The sequence below is a fragment of the Argiope bruennichi genome, chromosome 6 (assembly GCF_947563725.1).
Source record: "Argiope bruennichi chromosome 6, qqArgBrue1.1, whole genome shotgun sequence".
In the NCBI taxonomy this organism is placed as follows: Eukaryota; Metazoa; Arthropoda; class Arachnida; order Araneae; family Araneidae; genus Argiope; species Argiope bruennichi.
The window spans coordinates 122633183-122657377 of NC_079156.1; the positions used below are offsets into that span (position 1 = coordinate 122633183).

Genomic DNA, 24195 nt, shown 5'->3' on the forward strand with positions numbered 1-24195 from the left:
CTACCTATTATAAGGACCTTATGCTTTAATTTAAGATTTATGATAGTTTAAATGTTTATTGATAGTGAACAGATAGACCCAAACGTCAAATATTTGCTGAACATTTGTTCTATTATTCATTATTTTTGCTATAATTTTATGAAACAGGCTGATGATGATAAACTTCTCTATGCAAATCAATTCGTTTTCATTGTTTAAACAATAAATCCCTACGGTACTTTAAAAATAAAGACTTCGAAACTACTGTAGCAAATGCAAGAAAGTTAAAAATATTTAATTTGTTTGTCCACGCGTTTGTTGTTCAAAGCCAATTCGAACTGAATAACTAATATAAAATAATGATTCATATCTAAGTGTATAATACCGCTGTATCTTTCTTGGCAACGCATATAAAAGTCCCGCATATGAAGAACCAAAAACGCCAAGCATTCTAATTTAGTTCATACGTGAAGCAATGAATTTTAATTAAGTTAATTTTGTTTGGGAATACATTATCTTATTACTGTTTGAGATGTTGACAGGATTCGAAGGCGAAGAAATCTAATTAAGAATCTGGAATTCAGCCGACATTTCAGATGTTTCATTTGCTTAAGAACATTCTAATACAAGGGGAAATCGAATGTCAAAATATATTTATAAACCTCGGTGAGTAAGAATCAACAAGACAACTGAAATAATAAGTTCAAAATTTTTAACAATTGTTATTTTTATTGATTTCTTGCAAATCATTCTTCTTATTTCATTGAATATTGCAATTATCTTACTTTTTATTAGTCAATTTGTACATTAAAATTTTGTTCCGAGATTCATTTGCACAAAATTAAACCATGGATAAAATTGACAGCAAAAAAAAAAAAAAAAAAAAAAAACTACAAGATAATATTAAAGAGGTTAAATATCATATTTATTAATCTTATTTAAAATAAATCGAGTTTAGATACTACGAAGAAAATATACTGGACCATTAGATTATATCTTTCAAAGGCAAAAACAATTCCTAGCTCCTTCAAAAACAGCAATGCCTGTCATGTTCTTAAGGGGCATTACACATAAAGGGACCCCCTCTTAACTGATGGATATTAAACAAATATATGTTTGGAGATCCTCATACAGATTTCAGAAAATCCATCTGCGCGAGCATTTCTAAGGGACAAAACACGCACCACGGGTATCCAATCAATCACTTTTAACAAAAGCAGGAAGAAATTTCACAATAATATCCAGGCATCTTGGGCGCATACCGTTATTGAACGGGTGTTTGCAATTTTTCAAACGTTAAAAATAAAATCGAATGAGTACACACCTATCCGCTTCAAAAGCCACACTGATTGTCCCTGCTCTTAAAGGGTGTACATACAAAAAAGACCCCTGCCTAATTGAGGGATATTAAACTAATATATGAACGGATGACCTAAGAATTTTCAGAAAACCCAGTTACATGAACATTTCTAATGCACAAAATACGCGTTGCGGGTATTCAGGATCAATCAATCCCCTATAACAACTGGGGGAGGAAATTTTTCAATAATATCCAGGCGCATCGGGCGCCCACCGGAGTATCATTGAAAAGGTGTTTGAATCGCTCAAGAATTAAAAAATGAAATTGGAGTGAGTAAATATTTTATAGGTTATAGAAATTCAAACTTACTTTTGAATAGGTCCGCCACCCCCTTCAAATTTTGCTTAAGAATACTGAAGAATATAAAAAGTTTCATTGAAATTAATTAAATAGTTTGTGGGCTAGTTAATTATCCATTCAAAACTGAATTGGATATAACTATCTAGAATGATTCCAAGCGACGTTGTTTTCCTAGTGACTTGCTATTCTCCAGAAGAATTTCTGAAGCTGATATACGTTACAAATGTTAAAAAAAAAATACAAGTGTTTATAAATGAATATTTTTTCAAAAGGAAACATAACAATTTACAACTTTGTTACTCATGGAAAATTACAAACAACAACTGAAAGTTTAAATTCGCGCCTTATAAAGACACGAATTCCTTAAAATGCTCTGAGGAGTTACGAAATACAGATCTTTGGCGCGAATTCAGAATTTTCACTGAATCAAATGTGAGAACATTTGTTTTCGAAAATTTTTACCGGGCGATTGATACCAAAATTTGACTACAGTTTGTAGTCACAAATTAGTATACCAAATTTCTTTGATTTAAGTCATTTCATTGGCGAATTATTGTGTTTACATACATGCAAAAGTACAAACCGAAAGGCGATCAACCGCTGGATGAATTTGGCTGAAAAACTGGTTATTTTAGATGATGTGTACCAAATTGTATTTATACAGTACTTTGCATTTTGTAGTTATCGGGTTTAATTGTACTCGAATAGTCAAATAGTCACATCCTGTGTACTCGAATAGTCACATCCTGCTAACAGATTTCCTCCAAAATTTGATAGAGATCTACACATTCTGTCGTAATTCCATGTACCAAATTTCAGTCATCTAGTTGAAGTAGTTTTTAGTTATCGCATTCACAACCGACACATAGAAAAATGCCATTTTTTCCCGAATATAGATAGAATCGGATCGGATTCGGATAATGTGGAGATTTATTAAAATCTCGAGTTCGAATTTTCTTGACGGTTACAGTATTTTCTCTGCACTTCATATACGACAAAGGAAAAAAAGGAGGGAGTCCTATTTATATACCCACTATATCATTTAACACTTTTAGATTTTAATATTTTGCAAAGAAATAACAATTTTCAATACCGATATATTACATATTTTCCATCATTATCCGATATACTACATATTCTATTCAATCAAAATCATGCATCAAATAAAAATCTCCTCTAACCTACAATTATATCTCAAGTCCTACAAGAATTGAATATGATCGTCTTGAGTCTTACAAGTATTGAAAGTAAACATCTTGAGTCCTACAAGAATTCAATCCCAATCATGCATCAAATAAAAATGTCCTCTAAGCTACAACTATGTTCAAGACCATACATGAACTGAGCAAAAATCCATGGATTCATTCCGATATATTACACATTTTCAATCATTATCCGATATACTACATATTCATAATTCTTTTTAATCATAATCATGCATCAGATAAAATTGTCCTCTAACCAATAACTATGCCTAAATCCTACAAGAATTGAAAGTGAACCTCTTGAGTCCTACAAGAATTTACCATGAACTTCTTGAGTCCTACAAGCATTCAATCAGAATGGTGCATCAAATAAAAGTGTCCTCTAAGCTACAACTATGTTCAAGACCATACATGAACTAACAAAAATCCATGCATTCATACCGATATATTATATATTTTCAATTATATCATATAAGCTGAAGATGTATCCTATACCTATAAATATTTCTTTTACTAGGTTTCTTAAATAAGAAAGGATAACAAAGTCTGACTTTTTTTTTCTCCAGGGGAAACAAGGTTTGGCGGAACGTTTTTATACCGTGCCATTACAGCTTAAGCCAGCGATTGGAACCACTAACTTTCTCATGATGGGATAAGCAACCGAAAGGAAATAACGCGGGGCTTTCGATACACGGAGATATTGCTTTCCTTACGGTTTTACGTTCGAGATGCTATTTTTATGGAGATGGCCACAAGGTATAGCATTCCTTTCGCCTAGGGCCCCCAGATACAATATTGGGACGATGCACGGAAAAAAACATACTGGAAACACGACCAAGAAAAACTTTTCAAGGAAGAGGCAGGGAAAAAAATATTTTCGCGATAGCGTTGGAGGGATACGTTTTCTTACACGATGCTGTTTTGTGAAGGACTACGGGGAAAAGAGGGATAAAATATATCGAAGTGTTTCTCATTTTTCGTTTCGACGAATAGAAATACAATCCGTTAGAAATGAAGTAGGTTTCCTTTAAAATACTGTAGATAATAGTGTTTAATACAAGTCTTTATTTACATTTTCCGTGTAAGTGAATATATAATTAAATAAATGATTTGCCACCTTTTACGTTTCAGGTTAAATTTTTATATTCTTATACAATATTATAAATAAAAATGCAAAACTGTAACATTTTCAGAATTTTATTATGAGTTAATCATTTAATTCTAATTTTGATTTTGATACAACATGAAAGGCGACATTTGATAACGAATGCGAGAAAATCGATTACGATATTTCATAATAATTGTAATGAAAAATTAGGAAATAAATTAAAGCCAAAAATTTATATAAAAATTAAGAATTAATCTTTTAAATCGTGTTTTTTAGTGTATTAAAAAGAAAGAAAAAAATAATCAAAGATTGTAATGTCAAAGCAGAAATCAGACGGTAAAAAGTCCCAGAAAAAATGTAATAAGAAAACTAAGCCAAGGTTAATAGCATAAGAAACAGAACGCCTTCATGTCATGATAATAGGGGGGAAATACCATAGTAAGAATAATTGAGAGTTTCGATTAAGCTATCTTACTTAGGTGAACATCTCACTCTTTTAAGACTTTTTCCTTCACGTTTAGAGTTTCTTGCTTACATTTTTATTCTGTTTTAAATACAGTAATAAAACTATGTTTTTTTTAAATATTTTTATTTTTAGTATTATTTTTTAAAGCACATTTCCACGATTTTTTAGTTTCAAAAATATAATATAATAATAAGGATTGCATAGGCTTCAATTGCTGAAATGTTTATTCAGATTAATACTTTGAATTAGAAAAAAGGACTTTAAAGTTTTATAATTGGTTAAAAATTATTTAACTTACAGAAGATAACTGTACATAAAAAGTCCACCACAGACTAATGAAGTGATGAAAAAGAACTGATCAGCTGTTGTTGATCATTAGCTACTGATGATCGGCAACTGTTGATGATCATCAGTTACTGATGATCGGCAACTGTTGATGATCTTGCTATCATCAATAGCTGATGATTGCAAGATGTAATGTAACATTCATCCTAAAAATAACTTTTAGAAGTTAATTCGTAACTAAAAAATAGTAAAATGTTTTATTTGCTTATTCCTGATTATAAAAATATCAGATTAGAATCAATCATTTGATTGATCCGCACTTTCGAATATTTAGTTAATAACCAATAATTCATCTGCATTATAAGTAAAAAAAAGATAAATTATCAAAGAAAAAATTAATCGTAATATTCAATCGTACCATACTTAACCCTATAAAACAAAATATTCTTATAATTTCCCTTTTTTCTAGACTTTAATAAGTGGTGACAGAAGAATTTTTTTTATCTTAAATTAATTTAAATTTAAAGAGAAAGAAAAGGATTATATAGATAGCTGCTACAAAATAAATTCTAAATCATCATTTTTTGGTTCCATCTTATTTGTAATGTATTATCAGCATTTTGCAATTTTTTTTTATCCTAGATTCTTACGAAAGGCCGGAAGATAATAAGCATGATGAAATATCAATGATTTTTTTTCTAAGAGAAGTCAAGATAACTTTATTTTTAACATCCAGATTATTTCTTTATAACATACTTTCCGTTTCGTACTTTTCTTTCTCTCAGCAAATTCGTCTGTTGGAGGGAGTCTAAGTTTAGCTACCAACTTGGGAAACAATATGCTCTAAAATTATACAATAAAAATTAAAAGCAATGAAGAGAAACTTTGTATGAAAGAAAATATTTATTGCGTATACATATATATATTGCATTTGAGGAATTTTGAAAGAATTGTAATGTTTATGGAATGTCAACAGTAATTTATTTAAAATACTTGTCACATGTAGATGATATAAATGTCAGTTAAAAATTATGAAAATATTTTGTTCTATCTTCTTCCTCACACGGCAACTGATATATTGATCTAAAGATTTAAAATAAACATAAGAATACTCAGTATTTAAAGATAAGATCAAGAATCCATAGGTGATTCAGAATGTGGTGTAACTTAAAGAAATTAGTAATTCACAAAGAAATGAATATAAAAAAGAACCTATTCACATAGAAAGAATAGGAAGGATTTTTTTCTTTTTTCTGGAAATTAAAATTTATGGATTATACATAAATTTATAGATTATCATTTAAATCACTAGATGGCAGATAGAGCATTACTTAGGATCAAACAATAGATAAAAAATCACTTGCTAATGCTCATTGTGCTGTCCTCCATTGCAAAGCAGACCCGTTGAATGAGAATTATTTTTTTCGCGCGAAAATGATGCAAGTTGGTGTACAAGCCCACAAAAAAAGAATTGCTGCCATCTATTGATAGAATTAAAAATTAAAAAATGTAACTATAAATAATAGATTATCAAAAGATTACTGCTTAGTTAAGGAAAAATATCTTATTAAGGGGGTTTAGAAAATAATTATCGTCTATATCGTTTGTATCATCATAAATAAAAAAAACAATTAAAACTGGAACTATCAATAAGATAATTAACAAATAAATTTTATTTTTGATGCATTCAACATCAAACTAATCTTTCTGTGCAAGCAACATCCCTCTTCTTTCATTTGTCCTTTATTGATTTTAAAATTCACTCCTGACCTTTGTACTACCCTGCATATATATTTTAATTAATAAAATTATAGTTTAACTATTCCCTTTTTGAGTACAGAGTATTTTATGAAATTTGAAGCATTGAATTTTATCTGTAAAGCTTGATGCGTTGTGCACTAAAGGTTATTAAACCAAAAATATCAAGTTATAATACTAGCCAAAATACTTGAATCGGTAAGTAAATCTCACTGGATAAGAAATGCAAATAATATAAAACATTGAATCTTAAGATAATTTTAATCAAGACTTTTCAAAGGCAACTGGAGTATAGTTCGATTACACAAAGGGAATAACAAGAGAATCTTCACAAAATGCAAATTATTTGAAAGTATGCATATTCTGTTCATCGAAATTTTGCAAACTGTAAAATCAGAAAATTTTCAATACCATGCGACTATGTCAATACCAATTTAAGAGACGAAAGACTTTACATGTCTAATAGTTGTTGTTTTTTAAATCAAGGGGTCTAGGTGATTTAATTATAAGGATCTGACTAAAAATCGGATCATTCCAAGATTTCAAAACCAATTCCACTAAAAATATTGCCGCATTGAAAAGAGGCAATAGACTCTCTATGGCCGAATGGTCATAGCACTGATCTCATAATCAAGAGATCGGAAGTTCGAACCCCGCTAAAGACAAAGCTATTCACAGTTTGTGTAAATATTTAATTCCTTGATTTTATATTTTCCTTTATTTCATGTTCCAGAAGATTCTGGACCTTTCTTTAGTTTACTGACAAGCGTTCTGGACTTTTCTTACAGTCTCAAGAAAAGTTTTCTGCCTTTATTGAATATTGAAAAGTATTCTTCTTTCCCCGCTAGTATAAAAGCAGAAGATCTGTCAGTCACTGTGTTCTCAGTTCAGAGTTGTATTAATAAATTGGTTTAGCTCTACTTCTTGTGTGTGTCATTGAGTTCCACACTAGAGTACCTACGTGACAATATGTCGTATATGTGGACATGGCGTCTACTAAATTTAACCTTGACAATCCTAATTTCTTCCAGTTGAAATTTGGGTAAAGGAAAGATGTGTCATTTAACTATGCTTTATCTTGCATTTCTTCAAACCTACATATCTTATTAAATTAGATTGCACCCTAACCGTCAGTTTATGGTTTTTGCATTTTATTAATAGTTCTGCACATAGCACACTTTTGCGATAAGTTTATGAAGGATAAAATTAATATTATAAAACAGCAAGGTTTGTTTAAATAATCCCACGAATAATGAAAGAGTGATTTCATTTAGCGACTTTACAATCACTGAAACGGAACACAAAACTTCTACTATTTCCTGAAATACTGCAATCTAAGCAAACGCTTTTCCCAAACCAAAATTATAATATTTATTTAAAGAGGATTTCGTCCAATATAGTTGACTAGAGCTTTTAAACAAACCAAACCATCAAACGCACAACTACTGCAAGAGCCAGTTCAAATCGGTGAGATTAGAACTTACCAATCTAAATACACTTTCAACATAATTAAGATTAATCATATACTGCACACATTTAAAGCAGCCGTTCCATGGACACTGACAGCTAGACAGAAAAGCAGCACATGGCCCAGTCAAGACAGCACAATTTAACTTTTATTATATTAAATTCCTCCCCTGATTTCCAGCTTCTAATACTACTCGGTAGAATTCTCCGGGCGCCATGAAAACCATCCTGTTTCTAAAAATAACATCGCAGCCTATTTCCACCCTCTCAACCCTGACCGTGTACCACTTTGCTTCGGACCTCGGTGTGGAAGAACTCGAACAATATCGTCTGGCAATTGCTTTCCATCCTTACATATGTCCCTGAGGGAGCTGGCAGAAGGGAGCATCGGCTGGAGAAGGATATTGAAAGTCGTACGCTCTTGAAATTTCATTACTTCTTGTGTCAACATTTACCCGTGTGCCATTTAATCTATACGATGCTGCCTCATCCCCACCCCACCCCTGTCAAATACCTGCGATTGTTTAAAGTAAAAGGCGGCCTTTTAAAAGGTCTCCAAGAGTACAAAAGTTATATGAAGGGGTTTGAGAAGGGATAGGCATTTAACCCTATTCGGCGTTATTTGGGATGGGCGTATTTGAGGAGTGTTGGGTTCGGAAAGGGAGCTTTCGGTGGTTGTTATGTCTTGAGTTATTTAATGTGTTTTGTCTTTGTGGAACATGAGTGCGCATATTAGCTCAGTGATTTTTGAGTGCTGTTTTTGCAGGAGCTCATTTCCATCTTCACTTGTTTACGATTGCGCTATACAAGATGCCGAGTGTTTCAAGATTTCAATTTGAGTTACTGAATATGGATTGCTTATGATGGGGATTTTAGCGATATTTATTTTCATAAATAAATATAAAGCCTGTTACAATTCACTTTCATCAGTTATTGTTTATTTATTTGACTTTTAGTGATATTTCTCTCGTAAATATTTAAATTTGTATTGAATAAAAATAAAGCATATTAAAATAATCATTCATCAATTTTGCTTATTTATTTATTATTGGTAGGATTGCAGCTTCATTTTGAAGTGGAACGATTATGAAGAATGGGCCTTGTAATTTCAGTGATATAAATATGATATGAATAAATATTTTTATTACAATAGTTATTTGATCCTAGCACAACAGCTCAAGGAAAACATATTGAATTAATAACCCTCTGAACACCACTGACGCAAGATGGGGTTGCATACTTATTTTAAGCTTAAAATACATACAGTACACTACCGAGTATCCGACCTCATGTGGCGGAAGGATAGGCCAGATAACAAAAAATCCGGATATCCCTGAATTCTATGAATTCATTTCTTTGCCCACCAATATCATAAGACAAAGTTTTTATAACAAAACTCACTGTCATAATATGTATTTTCTCACTTCTTATTCAGTACTAAGCCCCCCATTTATCTCAATGTGAACGCAGCCGCGGCCCGATGAATCGTAGAAGCAGTTGCCGGTAATGTGTCGAGTTAAAATAGAAGGCACTTTACTGAGTTTATATATGTTTATATACTGCACTTCTAGTTTCAAGAATTTAGTAGAGAAAAAGCAAGTTAAAGGATATAAATTGTTTACATTTTAACATTAATTCTGTAATGCCCAACTTAAATGCAGGAAACATTAACAAAACATTAATGTAAATCGTAGGTCTAACTCTTAAGAAACTTGGCTATAACTGATTTTATTTTACACTGATAAATGATTACACAGTTATGAAAAGATAACCTTAACAGGCGAGTCCAAACTTAGAGTTTGTAGGTTTTGAAAAAGTCCTTAATAGATGCCTTGCCCTCCTCATTTAATTATGATAAAAGAAAACTATGCCGGATAGCACGGAAGCCGGATAGTCGCGAACCGGATACTCGAGAGTGTACTGTATATTGAATTTCTTATTCAAACTGTATAGACTGATCTTTACTAAGAAAACAATTAATAATTATGACTGCTAACCAAAGAAATTGAATAGTGATCATAAATCAAAAATTGAATCATATGTATTTTAAGCTCAAGGCCGCAAAAGACAACGCGCAATTTAAAAATATCCAGATAATCACAATTACCAATGGCATTATCATACCACATGACTTGTCTCGATTAGAAAGGTTCATGTTAACAATAAACAGAACAGGTGTCAGTTATTAAAATAACATGGCTTTAATGTTTATCAATATTGATATTTAAGAATACTTAGAAGAAAGGGTCATGAAATATCAGTCACACATCATAAATTTAATTGTAATAAAAAAAATTACTAATATTCCCATAGAGTCAGTTGGTCGCCAAAGTCGGCTGGTTATTTACGAAAACAGTGAGTTTCTGATAAGAAGGATTTTTCAATAATTAACCATGCGTTTCTAAAACGCTTCATTACAAGCAAATAAATCCAATCTAGAAAGTCCCTTTAACAAAAACTTTTAAACACATAGCAAGCAGGTAATAAATGGTACAAAAATTATCTATGCACAGAAAGGAGACGAGGGCATTTTATTTTCTTTTATCTGCATTAAAATAAGAATAAATTAGTGTAAAAGCATTAAATGCAAAACTGGCGCATGTGACGAAAAGAACGTTCAATTACTTTTATCAAATGTAATTGACGGATTAATCAGATGCAAATAAAATAAAATAAGACGCACATGATCAAAATGCAATTATGTATTTCTGCATTTCAACAACTTCCTTTTAAAAAAAAAGGTTAAAAAAAACCAGACAAGATAATAATAATAAAAAAAAGTACCGATGATGGTGCATTTTTCATTAACACATGAGCGAAGAATTATGCAAATCACGAGAAAGATAATTAAAGGATGAAAACCAGGGAATTTTTTTATGCCCTTCCTCTTTTACTAGTCGGGTTGTTATGTAAAAATATTCATTGATTTTTTTTATGAGAACGTTAAGTTGGAAGGGAAAGTGTTGTGGACAAATAAGAGGTTGTTCGCAGATTGTTACGATGTTGCTTCTATGGCTGGAAATCACTAATATTTTTTTTAAAAAATGCTTGCAGGTATTTTGTAAATACAAACTTGTCATAACATTTCTTACACCAAGGCTTTTCTTAGTAGCAAGGTATTGCAATTTTTTGGAGATGAACTGTTTTACAGATTTTCTTACTTAATTTGAATTGCTACTTTTAATGTTTGACTCCGTGTGATTGTGAGAAGAAATGAATATAATTTCGTAAAAATTGTTACGAAACCAAACCAAAACATCATACTAATCTACAACGATTATTATTTTAATATACCAAACATTTATAAATACACTTACGGAGAATAGAAGAAACTTTTGAAATTTTAACTTTTGAAACCACGGGAGGCATAATTTACGCACAAAGAATAAGTGGTAAGAAGTACGTCAATGTACATCCCGACGCAAGACTAGAAGAGACCGAAATTTTCCCTTCAATGATTTTACTATGAGATTTTGATAAAAATGTCTTTAATACATGCCGATTTATGAAAGGGAATTTTAGGTATCTTTAATAGAATGTTGTAAGCATTGGGCATTTTTATCTTTTCAGTCGGAGATTTAGAAAGTGCTGAAGTTGGCAAGTTTCCTAGAGCGCGTGTTAAAAATAATTAAATGCGAAGTGGGAAATGGATCAAGAAATAAGAAAATATTTTAGAATAAAATTAACTTAAGCTAAATAAGATAAAAATTTGGAAATTAATTAAAATTTAAATTATATATTACACGATTTATCAGAAGGGCTTGAAAAACAAGTCATCAACATAAATAAGTTAAAAACCACCACGTTCGTTTTCGATACAGAAAACAACTGTTTATTTTTTAAAGCTTTTTCCGAAAAGAAAAAAAACGATTCTTCTGCCAGATTTTATTATTATTATCTTAAATTTCAAAAGAGAGCACGTTTTTATATAAAACTAAAAACTACATTGAGCACAAGTTAGTGCAAAAGTACAGTTAGTACTAGTTAGTTAAAGAGATAAAGAAATTCAAATAAAATAAATCGTTGCCCAACGATAATGACAAAATTCCAATCCGAAAACGCTATAGCATTAAAGCATGAATGCCCAAAAGGAATCAGCAAAAGTGGTCTTTCCAATATTTTTTCTCATAATATAATCATATATCAATATGGATGCTATACCTCCCCTCCCCCTCCTACTACATAAAATTGTGAGTCATGACCAAGTTTATATGAATGCCTTGAGTGTTCAGATTTTTATTTCCTGTTTCTCAGAGAAGAGATTTGTGTGCTTCGTAAAAAGAAAAAAAAAACTGTATTTATATATTAAATGCATGCTATTGGCAAGAAACAGTCACGAAATATCGATCTTTGGCATGAATCTAGGCGAGTGAATCCAGAATTGGCGATCATTTGAGATTATTTTTGTAATCGCTGACACGCGGTTAAGTCAGACCAGAAAACCAGACAAGAAAATCGAACATGCATTTTGGATGCACCACCAAAATTTGACATAGAACTAAAATTATAATCACAAAAGTCTTTGGATTTTTAAGCATTTAGTCTACATTTACATGCATATGGAAGGACAGTCCGACAAGACTAGCAATCCCACAGTCCAGCTTTGGCTCATAATTTTATATGGATCTACATTTGAAATGTTAAACTTAAGTACTAAATTTTATCTATCTAGCTCTTTATGTTTCGTAATTATTATTTTCTCTTGTACTTGAGCAGTAGGACTTCCTTTGAACGCATTTCGATCAAAATGTGACTGAAATCTACAAAATTGGTGTTTATTTCACATCAAATTACATTCTTCTAGCTCGAAGTTTGTTTTTTATCGTGCCACAGCAAATAGAGTTTCTTAATGAGTTATAATAATAAGTTTGCATTGAAATGTTCAGATTTTAGCTTTGTTTATTTGGTTTCGTTTCCCATAACTCTAGTAGCACACATATATTGTACATTATTGTACGATATCGAAAAATATTCACAATATTGTAAAATATTGTTGAATATGATTAATTGCACAGCAGGCTGTGTTATTTGGGAAAAGGCTTTTGATTCTAAGCACAGTGAAAGGAAATCATGTTCTTAAAAAAATCTTCTGTTGAGAAGATCTTTTAATGATACATACAAGAATTATCTGAGATTTATAATGATAATTTTAGTCTGAAAAGGATAAGTTCTACATCTGACCTCCGACCCACCACGAAGGCACAAAGAAATTACTGAATAACCGGACCGCCGCAACAGCAACACTGGCGGAAACTGTGTTTGAGTCCTAAGGGCCATCACCGGCCACTGTACAACCCTCCCCGAAGGAAGTACGTCCCGTCATCGATGGGAGGAGCCAGATTCCTCACTTATTTGTGTACCCTCCAGGGTAGCGAGATCCAACCACCATACCGGAAGCATGTCATCTTCATTTCGAGGTCCCCCCCCCTCGAGGGTTGACAGAAAAGATTATTAATAAAGCGAAGCCAACGTAAAATGACGTATGAATAAAAGTGCCTTATTAAAGAGATTTCAAAAAAATTTGCAGGGTATTTAAGCAACGACACTACACAGATATGAAATCGATTAAGCAGATACCTTATAATGATATTTTTAGACTGAAAATTATATTAATCAAGAGGGACCAAAACAAAATGACGTACAAACAAAAGTGATATGTAAAGGGATTTCAAAAAAATTTTTGCTGTATTTTTAAAACACGATATTATAATGAAACATATTTGAATAAGCTGAGACCTTAAATATTCTTAGGATACTGAAAATAATATTAATTAATAGGAACCAAAGCAAAATGACGACTAACAAAAATGGCTTATAAAGAGATTTCAAAACATTTTTGCTGTGTTTTTAAGCAACGACATTATAATGATACTTACTCGATTGAGGTGATACATTATAATGATGTTTTTGACACTGAAAGGGATATTAATTAATAAGCTCCATGGCAAAATTGTGCATTAAAAATGGCTAATTAAATGATTGGATAGTTTAATTTTGCAAGAAATTTTATTTTAGAATGGAAATTGATTCGATACATTTCATCAAATATCATTTTATCATTAAATTCTGAACAGCTAATTCTTCCCCAAACCCAGTTCCAGTCGATACAACTTTCTTTCGCTTGCGTGAAACTATTACCAAAATATTTTTCCCAAGAATCCCCACGAAACATTTTATAAAAATATTTACTCGCGACACACTTAATAATCTCCCTTCATCCCCTTAAAAGAATTTGTGTAACAAGATCGGGCTTTTGTGATTGAGAAATTCAGGGCAAATATCCTGGCGATATCCTCGAGAGTCCTTTGAATCCTTTCTATGGACTTCTTTCTGTGATCAGGATCGATTGTTTAATTAAGATCAGGATAACAGGATACGGTGGGGAGATAAACGAATGGGTAAATTTCTCCGGTCAGCCCGTGTCACGTGATCTGGTAATATGGCCGGCTTCCAGGGCTTCTTCCTCTAGAGATGGGGATTACGTTGATTACCTAAGCTGAAATGTGGCTAAGACTGTTGGAAGTGAGACGCCGTGTATTTTGTGAGAAAGAGTTGGGATTCGCTGGGAAATAATTGTTTTAATACTTTGTATCCAGTTGAACTCTCCTGCTGTTTTGCTTGTTGGCTCAGATGTTAATGGCGCGATGTTAAATTTTGTCTTCTAATTATTTAGTTTGTCACAAGGGATATCCCAAACCGCCTTACAACATGCAGAATGTTAAAAATAAATAATTTTGGGGGATATAATTACTAATTATAACAAATATTTTTCGAGATTTTATTCTAAACAAGGAAAAACTGTCTACTTATATGACAGATTTCTATATGTTATTATTAAATGGCATGTGGAAATTCGAAAAATATTACAAATAAGACCCTAATTTGCTAAATAGAACAAAAGCTTGAATAAATTAGTTTTAAAATAATTTATTTATTTTAACCAGAAGTTCAAAATATTTTTTTTTTCTAGGAGGAGGGTATGCAGTTGTGAATTGGCTAAATCTGAATAATGATGTGATGTTGAATTTAGTTTTCTAATTAATTATTTTGTCACAAGGGATATTCCAATCCTTCTTAAAGTATGTAGATTTAATTTAAAATAAATTTATAATTTTGACGATTAACGAAATTTTGTTCTAAACAAGGAAAATTGTCTACATATACGATGTGTGTGTGTGTGTGTGTGTGTGTGTCATTATTAAATGATATGTAGAAACATGAGAATATTACTAATTGCCCAGGCAATTGAGAGAATCCTAATTTACTCAATAGGACAAAAACTTGAACAAATTAATTTTAAAATAATAAATTTTCGATCACATGTTCAAAATAATTTTTTTTCTACGGTGAGGATATGCAGTTGTAAATTGGCTGGACCTAAAGGATAGACAAATTACACATATAATTAAATTAAATTAATTTATCCAACTTAAGTCAATAAAAGTTACCTTGATTTATCACGACTGTTTTGGAATTCGCGTGTTTTCACGACAGGTTGGAAATGCCTTCATGTGCAAATTTATCTCGTAAAATTACTTTACATAAAATATTATATTACACAAAAAAAATTTTATCTCCTGAAACGTTTTTTAATTAAAATGAGAGTATCAGCCAAGCCAAATTATTTCCAAAAATGGCTTAAAGCTAATTTCTATATAAATCATTGTAATATTTTTACTCTGCAATTTGCAACTTTGAGGCAATTAAATAAAACGACTTAAACTATCTTTACTGTTTCATACAATAGGAGTAATATCTCTGAAGATAAAAGAAAATAAGGAAATAATTTTCAATTAATAAAAAGTAATTATTTAATTGATTACCGAGAACATTTCATTCATTCTTCTTTATTTCATGGTATTTGTCAGGAAAATTTAAAAACTTTTCTTATTAGTTTGGATTTTTATAGCATTTAAGCTGTATATGAATTTTGAGATTCTATCCCCTCTTATATACTATACTGATAATATAAAGTTCATATAATTGTATTTATTGCCATTATTCGAATCACTATGATCTTCGGTTTTTGCTGGATAGGAAAAAAAATTACCATATAGTGTTTTTTTTAAAATATTTTTTTCCTTTCTAAGGATCTCCTTTCGGTAAGAATGAGACTCATTAACCTTGATTGACCTTGTAAACAAAGAAAATTACTTTTTGAGATGATAAATATGCATATGTCACTTCTGTGCTATATTTAGTTAAGAAGTCAATGCCAAGGAGCTTAGGAAAAAGCGAAAATTCGGTTTAATATTTGTAATTAAATGAAATAAGAATTATTAATTTTGAAAACTGAAAAGTTTCACAGTTTACCTTAAAATGTATCCTTGAAGCATGTGCAAATTTCATGTTGTCCCTATTTATTGTTGGAGTTCTTGTGACTGACTGATAGACAGACTTTCAAAAATACCTTTGTCAATACTTTTTAAATTTCCGTTTTGATCCCAAAAGAAATTAATTCATATGATATCACAATCATGTAACTCATGCCACATACAATTTTTCTTTCTCATACGTTGCCCTATGTCGTCATGACCTTTTTTTCCAGCTGCATAATAAGCAATGGATTCCATCTTTATTATGGAATTGCGAATTTGACCTATATTGCACGAGCTAAAATTTATTTTATTCGCTCATTTTCTAAATCTAATTCTTAAAAGGTAGCATTGAATAACATAATAGAGTACGTGTTGTTACGTTTGTCATGTGACTGACACCACACGAACTGACGACATAAATAACATTTGTGAAGAAAATACCAAATGAAACATCACATTCATAAAAGTATATCATGAAGATTTTTCTAACATTGTAAATGTCTGTCCTTTAAAATGAATGGAATTTGCATTTTATTTGATACAATATTTGTTAAATTCATACTTTAATATTAGCACATAATATTAGCATATATTTGTTGAAAAAAAAAACACTAAAATAAGTTTATGGAACTTTAATTGAAGTTGCAGACTGCCAGAATATGCCATTACAAGTTACTTATTTTCTTTTAAATCAGTTTTCTTTAATAACGATCCTTAAAAGTTGCCGTGAGTTATATTTCATTTAATAGCATTTGCTGGATTCTTACTTTGATACCACAAACATTTCTTTCTTTGAAAAAAAAACTTTATGGAACTTTATGGAAGCAAGTTTATGGAACTTTAATTGAAGTCTCAGACTGAAAGAACATATCATTTCATTATATTTTATTTTATTTATTTTCCAACAAAGAATTCTTCCTTCACAGACCACTATTCTTATAACCACTTTATCAACTCTGCGTTCAATAAAAACAGATACATACTTATTTATTTAAACATTTTTTTTTTCCTCTCATTTCTCTGCCTACAGATTCTGAAGCGCAAATCAAAAACTCATGTAAGACGTAAAATCTTGACAGAAGTTCGACACAATTTTCTTGCGGGACGTCATGATTTGTGTTCGGGATGTTATGAGGGGGGGTTGAAAGAAAAATAGAAATGAATTACCCCCCCCCCGACATATTTTTGGTTTCAGGAAGTTAGGCTGGTGGATCTATCATTTTTCATATCTCCCCTGCGATATGGATTTCGGGGGCTTCATGAAAGACTGTTGCCGGGAGGAGGGAGCGGGGATTAAGGGGAGGGCTTAGAACAATGGAGTTTTCTCTTTCCTCCTGGAAGAAATTTGTTCTAAACCCGAAAGTCGAAAATCTTTCTTGTTTTTCTTCTCGATTGGCTTTTTCGTCGGCCCATTTCCTGATAATAGAGAAGAGTGATGTCGAAAAATATGTCTTCGGACAAAATGGGCTCCGTGGTTCGTAATTACGTTGCCTTTGAATCTGACTTTCCGAAAATAATATTCTAGAATCCTTATTTGGTTGAAAAATATTTTGTGTGTGTGTGTATTTGTCTCTGCTTATATAGAAACAGAATTTGTTTGAAGCAGTGAAATAATGTCTTATATATTCAAATGAAATGTCAGTCTGAGCTTCCTAAAATGAAAATTCGAAAATATGTATATATATTTGCATAAAATTCCATTTTTAACTTCTTCAGTTCCTTTTAGCGGGTGCTACAGAACATTCTTTTGCTCTTATCCGGCTCAATGTTGGGCCGTTTTTTTTATTACTGTCACATTTTAATAAACATGCTTATTTAATCAATATCTGATTTAGGCCCACAGTTTTTTTTTTCTTTTAAGAATCTAAATATTTTTGACTCTATTTTATGAAAGTAGGAACCTTAAAATGCTTTTTACTTCAGCCTACATCTATTTTATTTTAAGAATAAAAGTATTTTTGACTGCCACTTTGTTAAAGTATGAACCTTAAATTGCCTGCACGTATTTTGTGATATTCGCCTGATTTTATATTCAGAACATAAAATATTATTTCAGTAAGTATATCATGTTAGATTGTCTGCTAATCAAAAGAACTTGAAAATTGAGAGAATTACGGCATGTCCTTTCTCCTGGCAATGACTCAAGATTTCAGAAAAAAGTCAGATTTACTTTAAAATTACCGTTTAAATTTCAGATTTCTAAAAGTATTAGCATTTTGAAATTTCGTACGATAATTTGCTAATTATATCAGTTTTGAAATGTCAATGTTTACCATGTTTTCTTTGTTGTGATTACATGCCGATTTCTCTCTTCTAGATATTTGCCTTTTGTGTTGTGATATTCACAGACAGAAACAGAGACATTCGAAATTACATTTTTTTATCTCTTGCAAAGCTAAAGAGCATCAAAATCTCGCGAATGTGAGCGTTATCTAGAATCTATCTAGAATGTGCGAGTTAGATTATATTTTCAGCGAAAATTTTTACCGTGTTTTCTTTGTTGGGGTTGCATACCGATGTCTGTTTTCTATCTCTTTGCGTTTTGTATTATCCTATTCACAGACAGAAAAGCAGACAAAATTTCAAAATTGTGTTTTCATGGGAAATTTGAAGCCTGAAGAGTCATCAAAGTATCTAGAATTTTTTTTTCTGCTTGCAAACATTTGGTTAAAAGTGCATTGTACAACTTTAAAAAATTAGCCTTAAATGCTTAATTTTGCTCTTCCTAATAATGGCTCCCATGTTCTTACCTATTTCATAATAAAAATGTGATTAATCTGAGTTAGTAATGGATATAATTTTGATTCGATGTTCTAATTGAAGCAATTGGTTCAATCGCCTACGGCCAGCCCTGTTTGATTCAAGATCCCATCAGAGCTCCCAAATTCTATCTAATAATCTGTGAGTAATATTACTGTAATGGTTTCGAAAGCAAGCCATCAATGCCGCAAATAGATTTCCAGATGAAAAAGTCTGGAGAGCTCATTTTTGTACCATGTAGAAAAATTGAAAAAGAAAGAAAGGAAAAAAAACTGGTTCCTGCGCTTTCTGAAGGAACAGTGGGAAGCATAAAACCACGTTTTAAACATTTTCAGAAAATACATTTTGGACAGAAAAATGCGGAATGTAAGCTTTAATTGCTGAAGTCGTAGACGGATTGTTTATTTACTTATGTTTTTCTGTAATGCATTAAAAAGGTAGATGCACATTTACACAGTCCTGTCAACAAAATAAACGACTGTATTCTTCCTTTATTTAGCATTTCGTTGACTCGTGCTTTGACAATTGAGGTTGTTTGTTCATACAGGAAAAAAACAAACACATAAAACTATACTTTAATATTTTTAAATAATCATGGCTACTGTGAGAGGGCGTATTATTCAGAAAGAAGTAAAGTGAAGTGAAGTATCTGGACCAGCAATATAAGCATTCATGATTCCAGTATTTCTGAAGTTTCCACTTCATTTCCGTTCGAGTTTCAGTTCAAAGTTGAGCTTCAATTTTAATTCTCACTGTTCCATACGGTTCATCCTCTAGTAGTTTTTAAGACAGATCGCAATCAGATCAAACAGATCCAAATGTTCCCGGAACCAACTGCTTTTGCTTCCAGAATATAATCAACCAATGTGATCATGATTCGAAAGTTCTTCTTTCTTAGATGACCAATTGCTGTTATCTTCATTTGTTAACTTGCCCCTTGAACTAAAGTTTTTCTTTCCTGGTTGACCATCTACTTATCTTCATTTGTTAACTTGTCCTTTTATATAAAGTTATTCTTTTCTGGTTGACTATCTGCTATTATTTTCATTTGTTAACTTGTCCTTTTAAATAAAGTTATTCTTTTCTGGTTGACTATCTGCTATTATTTTCATTTGTTAACTTGCCCTTTTCACAAAAGTTTTCTTTCCTGGCTGACCATCTACTTATTTTCATTTGTCCTTTTAAATAAAGTTATTCTTTTCTGGTTGACCATCTGTTGTTATCTTCATTTGTTAACTTCCCCTTTTAAATAAAGTTATTCTTTTCTGGTTGATCAACTGCTATTACCTTTATTTGTTACCTTGGCCTCTAAACTATCGTTGTTTATTTTTAAAGGAATTTATTACTTATTCCGAAGTATTTATGCACAGAATTTTTAGTGGAGATTGGGTACTGGTATCAAATATGACCCAATTAGCGCACTTAGTAATTAGATAAAAAGAGATCCTGAAAAATGTGCTGATTTGCTATGAATGAGGCGAAGAATCAGCCAAACCATTGTGCACAACCAATATTTTTCCACTTTAATAGAGCAGTTCTATTTCTTCACAGTTTCTGTAAGATCTACCCTAATGAACCGGGACATTCCGAAGAGAGAAGTAACGGATTCTGTGTTCCACACAATAAAGAAAAAAAATCGGGAAAAGTAATGAAAAAAGGAAACGAGATCGAAGAAAAGTTGGGAGACCTAGAAAAACCCGTGGGTGGGCACTGAAAATCAATGCCCGCTCCGGGAGTGGATTTGTTCTGGAAATGTCGAGTCAGTATAAGAAAGTATTTCCAAAGAGATGATGTATCCATCACGTGGACTGTGTGTAGATGGATACTCACTCCCCCTATTCATCATTCCAGCGTCTCCATCCGTCATTCCGAGCGCCTGATTCGGGAATTTAGAATAGCGATGCACAAGAAAAGATTGGATATTTTTTTGTGATTTGGTCTCAAAGGATTGGACTGGATTTTTACCGTTGTTATAGGGCACGGATTTATTTTATTTGAAATATCTTTTACTTGGTTTTACATAGAAATCTTATTTAATCAGAATGAGTATTTTTGGAAGGGAGGGACATACACGTCTTGTTTATTATCCAATAGGCAAATGGTGGAAAAAAACTGTTGTTCACTGCTGTGTTTTTGTCTTTAAAAAGTGCAGTATTGTCAAGAAAAGATTGGATATTTTTTGGTGATTTGGTCTCAAAGGATTGGACTGGATTTTTACCATTGTTATAGGGCACGGATTTATTTTATTTGAAATACCTTTTACTTGGTTTTACATAGAAATGTTATATTTAATGAGAATGAGTATTTTTGGAAGGGACATACACGTCTTGTTTATTATCCAATAGGCAAATGGTGGAAAAAACTGTTGTTCACTGCTGTGTTTTTGTCTTTAAAAAGTGCAGTATTGTCAAGAAAAGATTGGATATTTTTTTGTGATTTGGTCTGAAAGGATTGGACTGGGTTTTTACCATTGTTATAGGGCACGGATTTATTTTATTTCAAATATCTTTTACTTGGTTTTACATAGAAATGTTATATTTAATCAGAATGAGTATTTTTGGAAGGGAGGGACATACACGTCTTGTTTATTATCCAATAGGCAAATGGTGGAAAAAACTGTTGTTCACTGCTGTGTTTTTGTCTTTAAAAAGTGCAGTATTGTCAAGAAAAGATTGGATATTTTTTGGTGATTTGGTCTCAAAGGATTGGACTGGATTTTTACCATTGTTATAGGGCACGGATTTATTTTATTTGAAATATCTTTTACTTGGTTTTACATAGAAATGTTATATTTAATGAGAATGAGTATTTTTGGAAGGGACATACACGTCTTGTTTATTATCCAATAGGCAAATGGTGGAAAAAACTGTCGTTCACTGCTGTGTTTTTGTCTTTAAAAAGTGCAGTATTGTCAAGAAAAGATTGGATATTTTTTTGTGATTTGGTCTGAAAGGATTGGACTGGGTTTTTACCATTGTTATAGGGCACGGATTTATTTTATTTCAAATATCTTTTACTTGGTTTTACATAGAAATGTTATATTTAATCAGAATGAGTATTTTTGGAAGGGAGGGACATACACGTCTTGTTTATTATCCAATAGGCAAATGGTAGAAAAAAACTGTTGTTCACTGCTGTGTTTTTGTCTTTAAGGTGTATGTACACACTTGAAACTTCGAAAACCGTTCAAAATATCGAATATTTTTTTATTGCTTAATAATGTTCTCTGATCCTTTAGCTTTCAAACGATACCAAGATGTTGTCAACATTCGAAATATTTCTCGAGTTATAATTATTTTTCTTGAGGTGCTTTCATTAAAAACTCTAGTTACGGTGTTTTTAAAACTCATTTTATGAAGATTGATATTTCTCCACTATGTTGCTTCATTCAAACAATCATAACTCAACCAGAAATGAACCAAATGCAGTTATTCATATATCAAAATAATCTGTATGATATAGCGGATGTTTTGTGCCTCAATCAAAGTTATATTTATAGAAATAAATTTTTTATAGCTATTTAAATGTTAAAATTACAGAAAAAATCTCGCTTTTTCTATTCATTGTTGATGAAAAAATTGTTTAAAAAAACTACATCTTTTTTTAACTTGATTGAGGCAGACAACATGAAGACAAATATTAGGCATCATTTCCAACTAGAATTATGTGTCTGTACAAATTAGAATTTAAGATATCATGTTTCAAAAAATAGGCTAATTAGCTCATTAAATATCATTTATTTAATTAATAATTAAAGTAACATGGTTTTTCTCACTGAAATGAGTTTAAACATATATTAATGACCTACTGTGAAAAAACTGGATTTTTAAAGTTAAAATTAAAAAAAAAAAATGTCAAGTGTGTACGTACACCTTAAAAAGTGCAGTATTGTATAACACACTTATAAAAGCAGTGATATCCAGTTGTTCAATGAGCATTTAAGCCAAATTGATTAAAACTAAAAAGAAGATAGTAAAACATCCTTGAAATAAAAATAAATGAATAATTATAATTTTATAACGAAAAAGGAATGGTGGATCATAATGGATTTGAATGGATTTTTGCTATTGTTTATTACATTTGAAATTTCTGTGTCTTGGTTTTACATACAAAAATATTACATTTAATTAGTTTTGGGTAAAAAAAAATTTCACCTCCTCTTTATTCTCCAATAGACAAATAGTTAAATTTAATACAGTTTACTGCTACGTTTTTGCTTCTAAAAAGAGCAGTGCTGTCGAACACACATACAAAACCAATTCTGTTTAGTTTTTTAATGAACATTTATGACAAATTGATTAAAATGAAAAAGAAGATAACAAAATATATTTGAAGTAAAAATAAATGAATAATTATAATTTCATGGAGAATATGGATTGATTGATCTCAAAGGACTAAACTTTGTTTTTATCATTGTTGTAGAGAATGGATTTATTATAGTGAAAATTTCTTTTTCTTTGTTTTTATATAGAGAAACATAATAGTTAATTAGTTGTGGGTAAAAAATTACACCTCCTCTGTACTCTCCAATAGGCAAATAATTAGATTAAAATAGTTTACTCTTGTGTTTTTGCTTCGAAAAAATGCAGTTCTGTCGAACACAGATAAAAAAAACAATGTATGTAGTTATTTGATTTAGGTAAATTGATTAAAATTAAAAAGATGATAGCAAAACCATTTTGAAATAAAAATAAATGAATATTTGTAACATCACTGCAAATACAGATAATCAACAATTGGAGATTTTTAAAAAATTCTCATTTCACAAATTAAATAATAATGCACAGGAAAATATTATTTATGTTTTGAGATTTAATCTCAAAGGATTAAGCAAATTTTTTATTAATATATCTGTAAAACAGATAATATTGTATTTTATTCGAAATATTTTCTTTTGGATTTGATTTTGTATTAACAAATATTTAATTAAAGTGCGTTCATTTTAGTTTTGAAATAAAAAAAATTATTCCCATTCAAAACAATTTCACAGGATAAAAAAGTTTTTTTTTTGCAGATTCAGCAGTTAAAATCGTTTCTTTCTCAGCATTCAGACGATTTAAAAAAATATTTAAAACTGTTTATTGTCTTGACAAGAAACTATTTGATTTTTATTTGGGGGGGGGTGTGCTATACTAAACTAAATTAAACAGCAGTAAGTACTCTTCAGCATTAGAAATATATTAAAAAAA

At 31.0% G+C, this 24195-nt stretch overlaps 1 protein-coding gene across 2 annotated transcripts in view; it reads right to left on the reverse strand.

Moving 5' to 3' along the window:
- LOC129971538 (uncharacterized) overlaps window positions 1–24195 on the reverse strand; it is a 330900-nt gene that overhangs the window by 77810 nt on the left and 228895 nt on the right. The gene's annotated exons all lie outside the window — the stretch shown is intronic.